This window comes from Cyanistes caeruleus, chromosome 3 (genome assembly GCF_971803275.1).
Source record: "Cyanistes caeruleus chromosome 3, bCyaCae1.hap1.1, whole genome shotgun sequence".
NCBI classification, from domain to species: domain Eukaryota; kingdom Metazoa; phylum Chordata; class Aves; order Passeriformes; family Paridae; genus Cyanistes; species Cyanistes caeruleus.
The window spans coordinates 36,679,151-36,695,027 of NC_141703.1; positions in this window are offsets into that span (position 1 = coordinate 36,679,151).

Sequence of the window (15,877 nt, forward strand, 5' to 3'; positions counted from 1 at the left end):
GACATAAAAAAAGGATTATTTTTATTTAATAAAGCTAATTCTTGAGTTTTAAAAAATAATTTTAACATCATTAATTCAGATAGTTTATATAAAACACTGAAGAGAACAAGCAAACAAACAGTGCACACACAGAGGGGTACAATTTACTCTGGCACAAAGATCATTGTGGCTTATTCATTACAGGAGAAACAAAAGTGGTTTCCTGTCTTCTTTTTCCTCTAAGAGAAGAGATTTAGAGAATGATTTCGGGGGGAAAGGGAAGGTAGGGAGGAAGGAAGGCTTCTTTTTAAATAGTTAACATGCATTTATTATTTATTTAAGGCATTATTCAGATGAACAGTGTTCTTCTATGAAACATATACAGCCATTTCATACAAAAGACAATATGAATTTGGACATATATATTTTCAAATGTGTCTGTTTTGTTTTGCAAAGATTCTGCACATATGCCAAAATATTCAATATCTTCAGTATGCAGCTTCAATCAATTATGAGATAGTAAATTAAAAACAATTACCTATACTAACTTTCAACTTTGATTGTCTAACTTTTTTTGTTACAAGAGATAACTAAGAAATTTAAATGGGTTTTAATACTATAATGAAATTTTCATTAAGTATTTTCTGTAACTATTTATTAGAAAAAATATATTAGACATAATTCTATGCCTTCAGGCTAGTAATATTCCAATTAAAATTAAGCATTTAGAAGACATTTAAACTCTACCACTACTTTATGAGCAGCTTATGTTGCAATGTATGCTTCATCACGCTGGGCCTGCTAGAATTACTTTATTTCAAATGCCCCAGAGGTAGCCTGAGGCAAAACCTCTTGCTTATCCCTCTACTGTTATAATCCTTTTCCTGTATATGACCTACTGAGAGCTACTTACACGTATCTGGCTCCGGGTATTCCAGTTGCTTGTTCACACATCTCTGAGCAATACTGCTGTATTGTCAAGTCCAGCTAAACGAAGCTTTCTACCGGGAAGATTCATTAGGCTGTTTTATTAGGTAGATGATTGACTGCATTAAGAGCCTAGAATGAAACTTTATAGCTTGCAGTACTTGAAGAAAGGAAAAGTGGAACAGCTGTTATAAACAGCCATGCCAGATTTAGTGCAATGAAATAAAAATCAAGACGGAGAAGGAGGGGAAATAAGGTCACTTTCTCCTCTAGTACAATATACATTATGTGGTAAATAATCTGTTTAACTGAATGTGGAATAGGGGAAATTATAAAACAGAAACTTTCTAGAAAATTTCTAGCTTGCTTTATGAAGTAGACAGCAAAATTAAATAGATTGAGAAGACAGTATAGTGTTAAACAGCAAACCTTTTCCTGAAATGATAAGATGTGGAAAAGGAATTAATTTCAAAAAAAATTAGAACAATTATGACAGAACACATTTAAATTTAATGTTATGCAGAAGTATAAAAAACCTCTATCATTATTATTATACTCATAGAAGATCAATATGAATGCTCACATTTAGAATATGTGCAAGAATATTGTATAAGATTTTTTGGTTCTTTCTACCTACTTACCTACATCAACTACAGAAATAAAAGACAGGACTTATGCAGACCTTACTTCTTATGATGTCTATGCTGACAGAGTGCAAGTGTGACATCAAAACAAAGCAAAAAGGAAATAAACAGGGGTACAGAGATCCTGCAGAACTCAGACATGTTCAGTTACATAGGGACAAATTTTTTCTGGATCAAATCTCTTAAATATCAAGAGTGTGCTTGTTCCTGTTCTGTAGGAAACTTCACCATAAATTTTTCGCACTTTTACTTGATTCCAAGTTAAAAGTCCTATATGTAAAACAAACAAACAAAAAAAAACAAAACCCAAAGTATTTACCAGCAACACCATACATTTAAATAGAAAATGCTGAAATAGCTTTAATAGTTTTATAATGGGATTGCTGCTCTTGCTGAGAAATAATGTTGTCATAATAAATACACAGGTTACTTTAAATACTCCTTTTGCAATATGCAACCAACTACTTTTTAAATTTTCACCACATCATTTGTTCCTAAACATCCATATTCCAATCTTTTTTTTTTTACAGACAATATACATATTTGAAGCATTGATAAAATAGATAGAATAGACATTACTAAATTAGACCTTTCTAAAAGAAGCAGGTGATGTTTTCCACAGCTTCTTTCACAGACAATTTTTAATAAGTATCTTGCAAAGTCAGAGAGCCTGTTCCTACTCTCTTTTAATAACTACAATCACCTGACACTTATCAATTGAATGTTATCCGGTTGTAATAGGTCAGCTAATTATCCTGATCATTAACCTTTAAGAGTACAGAGGCTATGATAATCAATGCCACCCTTGGTGTGTGCCACATCATCTAATGAGTCTGTGTCAGAAAACGAACTCTTTCACCTCCCAGTGGTGCAGGTTTTCATCATTAACTTTCTTAGTCATTTGGCTTCTTAAAAGAATATGAGAAAAACTGGCACCTGGCATGAATCAGCTTATTAAAGGAATGTATAAAATAAAACTGGTTACTGAAGATAGAATAAAGGCAGTAATATTTCCAAAAAGCTGTATGAATCATGCCACAATTTGGAAGCATCAGGAAATTTTTAATAGTCAGAAAAGTTGGCAGAAATTAGCAATCAGTTAAATATAAGGAAAAAGCTGCTGTATCTAGTTTATAGTTAAATGGAAGCCACTATCAAACAGAACTGAGGGTAACAATTCAGGAAATGCAATTAATTTACCCTAGCAAACTTTTAAGTACATTTTTTGTTTCAGTTTCATGTAAGTCATAGGAAGATAATATTCTCCTTCACCTGAAGAATATATAACACAAGAACAAGCAAAGTGACAAAGGGCAAGGTGTGCATATGAATCTCAGTAAAAGGCTAGAATTAAGCATGTCGTATCAGGTCATTATCTAATAATCAAAGGACTGATAAAGAAAGACTTATCCAGGATACTCTTCATCCTCTGTATTTTATAGTTAGATGAATCACTCTCTATTTTTTTCAAGCACCTTTTGATCTTACTAAACTCTTACCATCAATGCCTATTTTTCAAAGGGCTTAAGCCAGGAATACAAATCCCAACTAGACATGAAATGATGGCAGCTGCCAGTGAAGTGAAACCTGAGCAGGGGACATTTTTCAACACTTTTCCTAGTGTCAGAGCCCTAATCTTTTTTTTTTTTTTTTCAACATGGTGGACTGATAATTTTCTTTTAATGAGAAGATAGTATCAGAATTGTGATCCTGAAAAATATGTACACAAGGTTAAGTAGTAGACATTGCACCTTCCAGGGAAAGGCATGGGCTACTGTGCTGTCCTTCCTGCTTCCTATCCAAAAGCCATATCATGTCAGTGTTGACATGGAGTCCAAGACAGAACTGCATGGTCTGTCTACTTTCTGAAGTCATGCTGAGATCATGGCACCACCCTCAAAAGTGAAGCAATTCTATCTTTGAAGAAACACTGCTTACCAGAGGATTCTCTTGTAGTGAAGACTGAAAAATCAAGAATGATGTTGTTCCTCAAACAAGGACTGGATGTAAGAAAATATTTTATTTAGAAACTAGTGAGGATAAATGAGGTTTCCATTAATCTGAACTTCAGCACAGTTTGCTTAGGAGGCAGGAGCCACAGTGCATTGGTTACTGAGCAGCTGTATGAGTATGCAGAGTTTGGAACAATGCTAAAAAAGACTGTGATTGATTACAGTAGAAGTTCACCTTGATCTCTGCCTGGACCCTTGATTCCTCTTACCCCCTATTGCTGTGCCACAGAATTTCACATTCCAGTAGCTTTCAAACTACAGCTTTAATTTAAATAAGGAAGCATTTAGGGGTAGGCAGGGACCTCTAAAATCAGTAATAATTTTTATTCATTACACATAAATAGAAGTTAAGTACTTTCTTAATATATTCTTTTTGGTCTTATTCTGAGCACAGGACTTATGGCCCTTAATCTTGATCTATGACTTCGAATTTGTCACTCTTGATTTCTGATATATGAGCGGATGTAGGACCTTGAAACAGATGTCTTTTCATAATAGGAAAAAATATTTTTTAGATCTTGCTCAATAATTTTAATGATAATGGTAATATGTTATAGAAATATCATTACTGTATATATAAAACACCTGAAAACAGAAAAGCAAGGTAAAAATACCTCCATTTTGATTAAAATATAAATATAAAAACTTCTAGTTACTGCTTTTTGAAGCTAAATTATTTGCAACTGAAATGTTTATTCTGTGAAATTTGTTAAATTTGCAAAATGTTGTTAACTACTAGAACTGGAAATCAGCAAAGATGGAAAATAAATTAGAAAAGCATCTGATGGAAACCTAGGCATAGAACTGTATTTAAAGACTGAATCATACATTAACAAACTGAACAAACAAGAACAAGCTGTGAAATACATGGTTTTTATAGAGGAAGAAAGCTCCAGCAAACAAACAAAAAATATGGACTTGGGCCAAACTCCAAACACAGCTATTATGGGATTTTATTTAAATATATTTTAGGAGATTAACATGACAAAGGATAGAGTACATCTTATGAAAGGATGTGTAAAAAGTATCACCATAGAAACTTGTTTGAGAAAATCAGAATCTCTCTTCAAATTCTGGCATAAATTTGTGTAATTTGACTTATATGAATGCAGATCTTTCACAGAGAAACACTGAAAACTTCATTAGTATGGGAAAGAAAAGGAGATAAATTTAAAGAACAAAATGAAGCTTTGCAGGACATCATTTAGACGATGAGATAGGTACGCATCTGTTGTTTAAGATAAGACCAACACTCCCACAATCTATTCAATGATGCAATTGTTAAAGAAAAAAGTTATTTTCATGATCAGTGTAAAGCAAAATATTTTAAAGAATCCTTTTACAATCCTTATGTGTGTACTAAGGAAATAGAAGGGTGTTTTCCTTTCCAGTTATTGCCCCATGCCTGTCAGAGCTGAAATATTTTTGCAGAATTGAGGGATGCAGTTTTAGCTACATTTAGTGACTCCAACTAAAAAGACATTTAAACTTTTTAGACACAAAGCAGAATCTTAGTATTGGAGTTCTCTTTCAAAATATGCTTTGTTTTTCACTCAGTTGTGTTTAAATTACAGTTTCTTAGCTCCCTCCCTTCATATGAAAGCTGAAATTATATGGATCTCTATAGAATGTCTGTCAGAGGCTGTAAAGTTTGTACCCTCTCTGCCTCTGGTAACTGTAATAAAATCGAGGTGAAACCAAGCATTAAAAAAATCCTAGAAACAAATGGACTTCCTGCAGCTTATTGGCAAATTCAGGACGAACATGACTTTTCCCAGGAGGCAAAATGTGGAATTGACAATAATCATAGGGCTGAAATAATCTTTCACATCTGCCTCAAATTAGATTAGCTTGTTTCAAAGTGAATTTCCTTTTAGAAATAATTTCTTCTGAAAATCTTTATGTTTTTACTTTCTTACACCTATAGGTAAAATGATCAGAGTAATACCAAAAAAATACTCTTCATCTTAATTTATTAATGGTTATACCACTTGATTAATTAATAGAAAGAGGCACAGTTTTTACTTAGACAAATTTCACATCATTGCCTCAAGGCTCTTGATTCCTACTTATTGATTAGACATTCATGGCACTATTTTTCATTCTCTCAAAAGTATTTCTTAAGCTTCAGCCTCTTGTGCTTCAATCCAAATTATATTTATCATTTTTACTCAGAACCTACAGTCTAATTCAGTCTAGAAAGTGCATCTGTGCCTTATTCCTGACAAGGACCATGTTTTTGACTTCCTCATCAGCTTCCTGAACCAAAACAAACCAATATATACAGTTTTGCAGAAATGGGTGAGGCTTTCATGCTTATTTACCTGCTTGAAAGTCTAGGGATTTGCATTAATTACCCCCAGCTTTGATAAAACAGCCTTTTCCTGAATTTATGCATCCATAATGTTGTGCATCTTGGTGTTATGGTCTTTGAAGTTTCCATGCTTCCAAAGGCTTTCATCTGTCACAAATGGAAATGAGCTTGTACTGATGGAGCCAGGTTGCAGTGGCATAACTCCATCAGAGGAAAATTTACTGCTTGATATTTGAAATATTAGCAACAATTATCTGTCATATAGATTTTATCACAGTGTATTGTAACTAATAAACTGCAGAAGAAGCATGAATAGCTAAAATTGACTTCAAAAGTAGAAAAGCAGGAATGATCTCTGTGGTTTTCTGTTTTGTCTGGAGAGCAAATATAGATATTAGTTCCAGAAAAGACAGATATTTTTCTCATTAGAGCAAACAGTATTTCACAGGTATTTTAGGTATTGCTATAGCTTACGACAAGGTGTTTGAGGGTATCATTCATGAATGACTAGTAGATAAGAAGGTAGTTCAAACATATAATGAAGCTCATAAATGATGCAAAACAGGAATGCCAGAATTTAAAAAGCCTTGTGAATCTAGGACCCTGCTGGCCAACTCAATCTAGTGGGTCCTCAATGAATTCTAAAGACACTCTTAAAGAAACTCAGATATGAAATCTTTGAAAATGTTATGCATTGTATTCATAAAATCATCAAAGACTCGATTATAAATCTGAATCTCAGATATGAATCACTGAATTGATATGAATCTCAGATATGGATCTCCTATCTCTGAATTAGTACATTAAGCCAAAACATGGCTCAAACCATTATTGAAATCAAAGAGAGGGAAGGTGACTTGTATGATATGTTGTTAAAGAGAACTCTCTAGATCAATGTCACATCTTGGTGCAGACAGTAAAAAAAAATGGTGTGTACATGAATAAACCTGGTATACCAAATTTAAACACAAGTCATTTTTGTGCATGCCTCATAGATACATTAGCCTTTAAAGAATCAATAAGATTATGCATAAAGATCCTTCAAAAAATTTTTCAGGAAGATCTCACATCAATTGCTCCTAAAAAATAAAATTCTAATGATCTACTGTGGTTCTGCCCCTGGCAGCAGATCAGCCCCATGCAACCACTAGGTCACTCCCCATCTTCTGAGGGAGAAATCAGAAATTTAACAGTATGAATGTTCATGAGATGAGATAAAGAGACTGATAGGTAAAGGAAATGTGCACATAAAAGGCAAACCAAAAAGAGGAGTTCTTTCATAACTTTCAATGGGCAAGCAGGTGTTCATCCATCTCCAGAAAAGCCAGGCTCTGTCACGTGTAGCGATAACTTAAATGCCATAACCCTGAATACTCTTCCTCTTTATTCCTCACAGCTTTTATTGCTGAACATGACACCTCATGGTATGGGATACCCCTTTGGTGAGTGAGAGTCAGCTGCCCTGCCTCTGTTTCCTCCCAAACTCTCATGCACCCCCACCCTGCTTGCTTTCAGGGTAGCATGACAGACCTTTGACTTGACAAGATATTATGTATGCACTTCTACGAAGCAAATTAGCTCTGTGCCAGTCAAAACCAGTACAGGAGCTCAGAGATATGGTCCCTGTCTGCCTCAGCAAACAAAAAATAAACAAAAATAAAAACAAGATATTAATTTTCAGTATAGTTCAAATGCTGGAACCCTACCAGAATACCTGTGGAGACACTTAGTATAGTCAACACAGATAGAAGAAAGAGGATGAATAGTGAGGGATAAAATTTGTACATGACATACAATTTCATACAAATTTGTGATCACTGGCTTAAATGTGACTACAGAAGTGAAGGAATATTTCATAATGTGGAACAACAACACAGTAAAGGAAATTCAGTGTTGATAACTAGGGATAGTATAAGAGAAAAGGATGAATGATAACATGGAACAGGGCACAGATTTAGTTTATAATTTTTAGGAAAAAAACCTGTTAGGAAAGGGTATGAAAATTCCCTTGTGTGGAATTGTGGACCGTGGAAATTGAATACCAAGTTATTATGTATCTGTTACAATTAAGGCAACAACAAAAATGGATGGCTGAAATTACCAAGCAATAAATTTAGAGCAAACAAAATTGGGTAACTTTCATATGATGTATAATTACACTGTGGAACTCATGAATGCAGACAATAAAACTGTACAGAGACTTTTAAAAGGACTAGGAAATTCAGAGAAAATAACTCATTGTTATCTATTTAGAAACATGGTAAGGTATAATCTTTGTTTCAAGAGATGTTTTACTCGAAGATTGTTGTAGCTGGAAGACTGAATCTGTCAAAAAACCTGTAATTGCATCAGTCATTGGGTATGTCTGTGATCTTTAACTGTATTTGTTCTGATTCTCAGTATCTTTTCCCTTAGTTTCTCCTTCAGATTGCTAACAAAAAAAAATAATTAACTAGATGAAATGAGGCTTTATTGGGAGATAGTAGAGCTGCTGTGTTTTTAGAGAAGGGAAGAATGTAACCTAAGTGGTGAAGCAGAAGAATTCTTGTTGGCAGTACTAGAAAGTTTCAATTTGACAACCCTTTTAGTGCAGGAATTTTTAATTTATAATCAAAACCTCCTTTAGCACAACCTGAGACCTTTTCTTCTTTTCCTATTGTTTTTTATCTGAGAGAAGAGACCAATCTCTGCTTTGCTACATCCTTTTTTAAAGTACTTGTAGAGAGTATAAAAGTGTACCTCTAGGTATACTTTTATGAATATATTTTGATGATCACACTCTCTTGCAGTCCTGTGATAATTAGTAAATAAGAATTACTTGGATTCCTTTTGAACAGAATATAAGGCAGGCTCAGAGAAGCCAGTTCTATCAGAGACAGTGCTGACCTGGAGAGATAAAGGAAAAGAGTATAGAGAAAACATAAATTAATGGACAGTTCTAGATTTTCCTAAAGGAAACAAACCCATGCCCATTCCCCTGTTTATCAACATGCCTATAGCTGTGAGTTAAGTAAGGTCAAAGAAAATTCATTTCTGTCTCAGGAAGCAACCTTTTTCCTGTTGTTACCTCTCTATGTTGACCAGAATTAATTCAGCAGTTATTGCTCATCTGAGACCTCTCTGAATGTTACTGACATTCAAACTCCCTACTTTCAAGAAGAACATCTTCCCAAAAAATATCAATTTAATATTTTCTCAAAATAGTGTTCCAAGAGGTCAGTTTAAATAATAAGAGACATTACTGTAGTTATGTTAGAACAATAAAAGGAAAATTAAAATTATTACTTTGTTACATTTTAAATATGTTATTTATAACATGCCAAATATTATACTTGCAGGAATTATATGCTTTTATTTTGCTTTTAAGTCCATGACCAATTAATGGAAATTTGAGCATAGGAAAGAGACAAGTAAAATAATATGATTTTAAAAAAGTGTTTATTTTTATGGTATTTGAAATAACTTAGTAATGACGTTTGAAAGAGCAGACTAATAGGGATTTTGAAGAAAGCATTTTGGAATTATATTGTTGTTAGGATAATGAAAGCTTGCTGTATGGCTGAAATTGTCGGTAGAGATGTAGATGTAGTCAAAACCAGACAAGTTAGTATCCTCTACTGTGTACAAGTACCAAGAAGAAAAAGCACCAGGAAATACCCGCTATGTCAAATTGCCAGCTTTCTGAACAGAAAAGAACAAAGGCTCCAGAGTTCAAAAGAAGCTGCTTTCAAAGCCACTATTTGTTTGTAAATTTTCTGACTTTTGCTCTCAATATGTGTCAGCACCACTTTGATATAAACATCAGAGCATAGCCTGAAGCCAAGTTCTTCCCCCTTGGACTGAACCTTAGGGGGCTGCCAGTCTGTAGCCTAACACAGAGTAACCCCACTACTGTATGGCAAACTACTTGTATGGAAAATACAGACATACAAAACTTTAAATGTACTACAGCACCAGAGTGACAGGCATCCCATGGAGCCTACTGTGCCCAGTCAAACTTTCAATGCTCCTAAAAGAAAATGCCAATGACTGTGAGAATTTAAAAGTCTTTTTGTGACAGGATCAAGTACCTGAGCTATAACCCCATGCCTCTCTAAATTGATGCCTGTCTCAACAAAAGTAGCAATATCAATTAGATAACAACATAGAAAATGGTGGGGTTTCTCCACACCTTGAGATTAAGTTTGGTGACTTTAAAGTACAACACATTTTCTTCCAGAAAAATTGCAGTATTGCTTTCACAGAATGGGTGAGGTTGTTAGTGAACATAATGGGTCATCTAGTCCAACCTCCATGTTTAGGTAGGGTCATCCCAGAATACATTTACACAGGTTTGAATGCAAACAGCTCTTCATAAACTCCAGCCAGGGAGGCTCCTCAGTTTCTCTGGGAAATCTCTTTCAGTTCTCAGTCACTCACACAGTGAAGAATTCATCCTCATGCTCAAGAGGAACTTCCAGTTCATCAATCCCTGCCCATTGCCTCTCATGACACCACCAAGCACCACCCTAACTACATCCTCTTAGCACCCTCCCTCCAATATTTATAGACATTGATGAGGTCCCCTCTCAGCTGTCTCTCCTTAAGGCTAAAAAGGCCCAACTGGCTCAGCCTTTCCTTGTAAGAGAGATGATCCAAGTTTTTCTTGTGCATGGAAGTGTTGATAATATGGGTAAGGAAGCTGCAGATAAGCAAATACTTGTAAATGAAATTATTTGGGGGATATTTTTTTTGAAGTTATTTTTTTTTTGTATATTTTAGACCTTATGTAATGATTGAATCTTCTGAATAAATTATTTTCTTCATAATGTCTTTTTCCCCGAAATGGTAGGCTGACCTTTAATTAATGGATTTTTTGTAGCAATTTTAGATGGCTAAAGGCCTGAATGTAGACTTTGGAGAAATGAATTAAATTTTTCTACTGATTTTCATCTGCTTTATCAATTTCAGTCAATAATAAGATCTCTTTCTGCCTTGTGAAATTTTTCTGTTTTGATTTTTTTTGCAATTCAAGGGTTCACAAAGTATGAAATTTTTATTTTTTGTTTAAAAATGAAATCAGATCATTATTGATTATATATTTAGGCACTTACAATTATTTAATTAATTGGTACTTGGTATTTGACAAGGACTCTGTATGTTAGGTGCTTAGAGAGCTAAAGCACACAGCAGCCCTCTAAAAAAATAGAAAGTTATATTTAATTTTCTTCAGTTCAAGCTATTAATTTGGCTTATTAATGCAGTGAGTGAGAGAAGTAAAGGGTGATGACTGAGTTCTCTTTATCACTGACTACTAATTGTCTTTGAGATAGGATCTGAACTCTCAAACACCAGAATTAATAGTCTGATTTAAAGAATCATGAAGATAGAAAATTCATGGAGTAGGCACCGTTGAGAATCCTCAGCCTAAACAGGAAGACTTTTATTCATTGTGCTAATAACTCATCACATGCTTAAGTTCTGTGGTGACTTGAGACCTCATGGAGTTACTGCAAATAGTATATCAGGGGTGATATCATATGAAAAAATTAAATCAAATTCAGAACTAGTTAATAAATTAAAAAAAAAAAAGCATGTATTTATTTACTGTTAATAGTTTCTTTGGCACTGTATAGAATGAATGTGTTGTGTATATGTTGTTCTACATTGCAGATTTTCAAGGGCACTTCTAAATTCAGTCACGTCATTATAGCTTGGAAAGCAAACTGGAAACATTTCCCATTCAGCAAATTAATTCTCAAAACAAATTGTTTCCTCACCATTACAAGGAGTCTCAAAAAGCTTGTTAAAAATGTTCTGTAAGTAACAACAGCAGCAAATAAAAGCATCATATATTTAACTCATTCTATTCTGCCTATTGAGTATGCCAAGCAATATATTGAGATAGAAAAAAACCTCTAATTTTTCAACACCCGAACAAAGCAGATTCTCTTTTTGAGTCTGAAAACACAGAATCAACATTTGTACTCATCTGCATAGGACTTGGCTTTTCAATCTGTAAAAATCATTATTTATACCTTTAAAAATTAGAAACACTTTTACCAGCAGAGAAGACAAATTCAACTCTTCCAAAATATTGGGAAAAAATATTTTCAGAATAAGATAAACATTCTATTCTGAACATGAATCTTTAACTCTGGGCTAACTTCCATAAGAGATATTGTTCAGAATAGACTGGTAAATTGAATTAAAATTTATTGAATTTTATTGAAATTGAATAAAATTTATTGAATTTGAATAAAAATGACATAAAAGAAACAGACTTAAACAGTATATCTTAAATTGGTGTTAAAATTTGTCTTTGACAATGGGTATAGAGCTAGAAATATCAACTTGCCCATAAAGAACAAAAATTTTCTTTCACCTAAGGTATGCTAAATTACAATAATTTTTACTTTATATGGCTTATACATATGGCAATGTTTCCCATAATCAATCCTGTATGCAAGGGATACCATATACATAGAAATGTACAGACTTTTCAAGGGGGCAGATGGGTCATACTAAATTTTCCTTCCCTAAAAACATGCAAAGCAGCAGCAGTGTAATTCATCTAGTTGTGTGAAAGCTAATAGTAATTAGTCTATACAGAAATACTCAATTTATATGATGACACAGTATAAAACACCTTCAGAGAGCATTAAGTAGGCACCCCCATGTGTATTTCTCCTTTTCAACTGCATTTCTGACTCTCCCACATGTTATTCAGTGGTTTTTCTGGGAATCTCTTACAATTATTTCTTAGAGCATATTTTCTAAAGATAGATAATAATAGATATATTTTCTAAATCACTTTTTTTAGTGTCTTGCAAAAGTGGAGGGAGGGACAAACACCATGTGGATCTGGGAAGATGATAATTTTAGGACTAGACAACAGGTTAGGTTTGGTAATTGGAGGGGAAAATAGTAATAAGGATGAAAAACATGAAAAGAAATGTAGAGTGCTGCAGGTGGACAACCAGGTGGATTTCTTGTCCTGCCTGGTTGTCAATAGATGCTCTGTGGCTCTAAAAATTGTTACCCACTAAGAGACAAAATGCAGAACTATCAAGTATATAAGTACAGAAATTAGTATTATTCTATTACCACTTACAAGATTAGAAAAGGGTATATAAGCCTCAAAAAACATTTAGTCTAACAAGTATTTTGTTTCTTTAATGTATGGATGACTCTGTGACAGATTTTAGCATTAGTGGTTGGAATAGAATGGAGTTGTCATAGGTATTCTCAAAACCAAATTTATAGCCCTGATTTCCTGTGCCATGCATAGAAAGATGTTCACATCTGAAAAGCTGGTTTACAAAAACATTGTTACTATGAGGTTTTTTTCATTGATTCAGGGAGATAAGAGATGATTCTTCTTGCAGCAACAGATGAGTGTAACACCACAATTCTTGGAGATACAACAGATATCTCGAGATGTTGCATACTAGAATGAAGGAAGAAACTTGTACAACATTGTTAAAGCCCAGAACAATGAGTGCAGGGCTACATAAACAGAATAAGTATAAAGAAATGCTGAAGAGTGTTAAACATTTCTTTGAGGGACATAAATGTCCTCACTTCTTTTCCCTTGCAAGCAGTGTTGGACAGTTAAACAGCTTAATTTAGAAAGCACGTGAGTGTAATTGAGCAGAAGTGATATTTCCTTTGAAAAGTTACAGACAAAATATATTGCTGCTTCTTGCAATGTCTTGTTCATGAGCCTGTAATGTCTTTTGCCATAGTAAGTGGTCTTGAAGTTGCTCCATTATGGAACAAATAGTTTAATATTCATTAAATAATAGTAGGGTTGGACCTACATAAGAACAAAAGTCTGCGTGACAGAAAACTGGAGTAAAAACCTCTGTCATTTACTCTTATCCTTTTGGATATACAATAGTTGAAATGGAACTTTTCACTCTGAGACAACTTATGCATGAGACATGAGTGAACAAAAGGAAGACACTCATTTTATGGGAACAGGATGGAGACAGAGTGAAGAGAAGCTGAAGCATATTTGAATGCATTCTGAGAAGAACTTCCAAGTACCAGTAGTAATTTAAAGACACAAATTAAATTCCCCTATGTGTTAACCTCTTCAATTTTATGCTACAGAGCAGAAAGATTAGTTTTAAATGACTGCAACCTGGACAGGGGTGCCAGGAGCAAGAGCTAAATAATCATCTTTCAAGAGCTTTCAAGAATGCTCTGTGCTCAAGGCGTATCACTATTTACCATATTTAATTCAATATAATCTACCATGTTTACATGCTTTACATCTTAACCTAGTTTATATCGAAAACATTTTCAAAGATTTTTCCACTTTGTAGCCAAAATCTCTCTTAGCTCAATGGTTCTTTATTAGCATTCTTATTTGTATACACAGAACTGAGGCAAAGTTCAGACTGAAAACTCATGTTATATACTTAAAAAGTATCTTATCTTTGTTTGTTGTTTTCCATGACATATTTGTCTCCAGCCTTACCAAAACACTCTCATCTATTTGAAGATTCTCTAACTTTAAGAAGTGGAAGAATTTAAATACCAGGAATAAGTGATTTTATCATTGTTGCTTTCAATTATCACACTTAATTTTTTTTTAGCTGTACTTCACCTCTGTTCTCTGTGAAGAGACACCTTGTTGTGTTTGAGTGCCAGCAATCACATGGATAATATTGAGATCAATTCCAAAAAGCTACATACAGTAGCTTTTAACTCTCTCTTGCAGTTGCCATTATTTGACTCAGACATAAGAGTGTTGGGAAATAAATATAGTTTTAATGTAGTAGAAATTGACAAAAACACTGGGGGGCTGCAGGGGTGGGAGTGAGGAAATGATATTTTCCTTCCATGGAAGGAAATTTCTGTCAATGAAAGAAAGGTCATCTTCCCAGACTTGCTGTGCACATGAATCATTGCAAAGTTTGTCAGAGTTTTTAGTTTTTATGAACTTCTGTCCTTCTTTTTTGGGCCTGAGCAATTTGAGACAGAATCCTGAAAGATTAAGAGACACATAGCAAGAGTTTGGAATAGACTGCCTTCTGCTAAGGTGGTTCACCCCAGATAGAACAGCAGGATCATTATTTAATTGTGCAAGAAAGAATGGAGACCAAGTCAGTCTTCCCTTGCAATTGAGAGAACCCCCCAGGTATGCTTTCCTGGGAAACAAGCAAATCAAAGAAAGAAGGAAACAAACAAACAAAATACCAAAAAATAAGAAAACACAACATCCAAAAATAAAAACAGAAAGAAGGAAAACAGAAAGGTAAATGAGATAACAATTTAGAAATGGGTACTTTGAGAACCAAAGGAAACAAAAATATGGGTTATTTACATGTATTACATAATAAAATACAGTATAGAAGAAATAGTCTTTTAAAACTTTCAAAATATATAAAAATAAACCAAATGTTACAATTAAAACATGTATAGAATTCATATATTAATCTTTTCATTTTAGTTGCTACCCTTTCCCCTTGTGAAATTAAAGTATAATAAAGAAGCTAATATATAATCTTACAGGTTTATTACTACATTCTATGTTCAGATTATTCACTGGGATTTTCTGTCCTCCACACTGGAATTAGAGAGATTGATTCTGTTCTCACAATCATAAATGAGGATAGCATTTGGCCTCCCACCTCATCTGTCACACTGACACTTAAATAGAAGCTTTTTATGCCAAGCAGACCTGGAATAAATTTTCCTACAAGCAGAGGTTTTAAAGTAAACATCGAAGATGGATCTTTACAAAGAATGGAGGAATCTCATGATCAGGAAGGATGAACAACTGTCACTTGAACAGATGTTATTTTACAGACAATAAATGCCAGTGTTATTAGAGACCAGCAAGACAGAAGAAAGCAAAGGAGACAAAGTGAGGCACGATAAGGCAAAACAGAACTGAGGAAGAGACATTCTTCAAATAACTGTCAGAGATTTGAGTATCAGGATATAAAACATTTCATGGTATCAGGGCTATAAGGCAAGGATCTCTCTCTCATCTGCCTTTACATGTA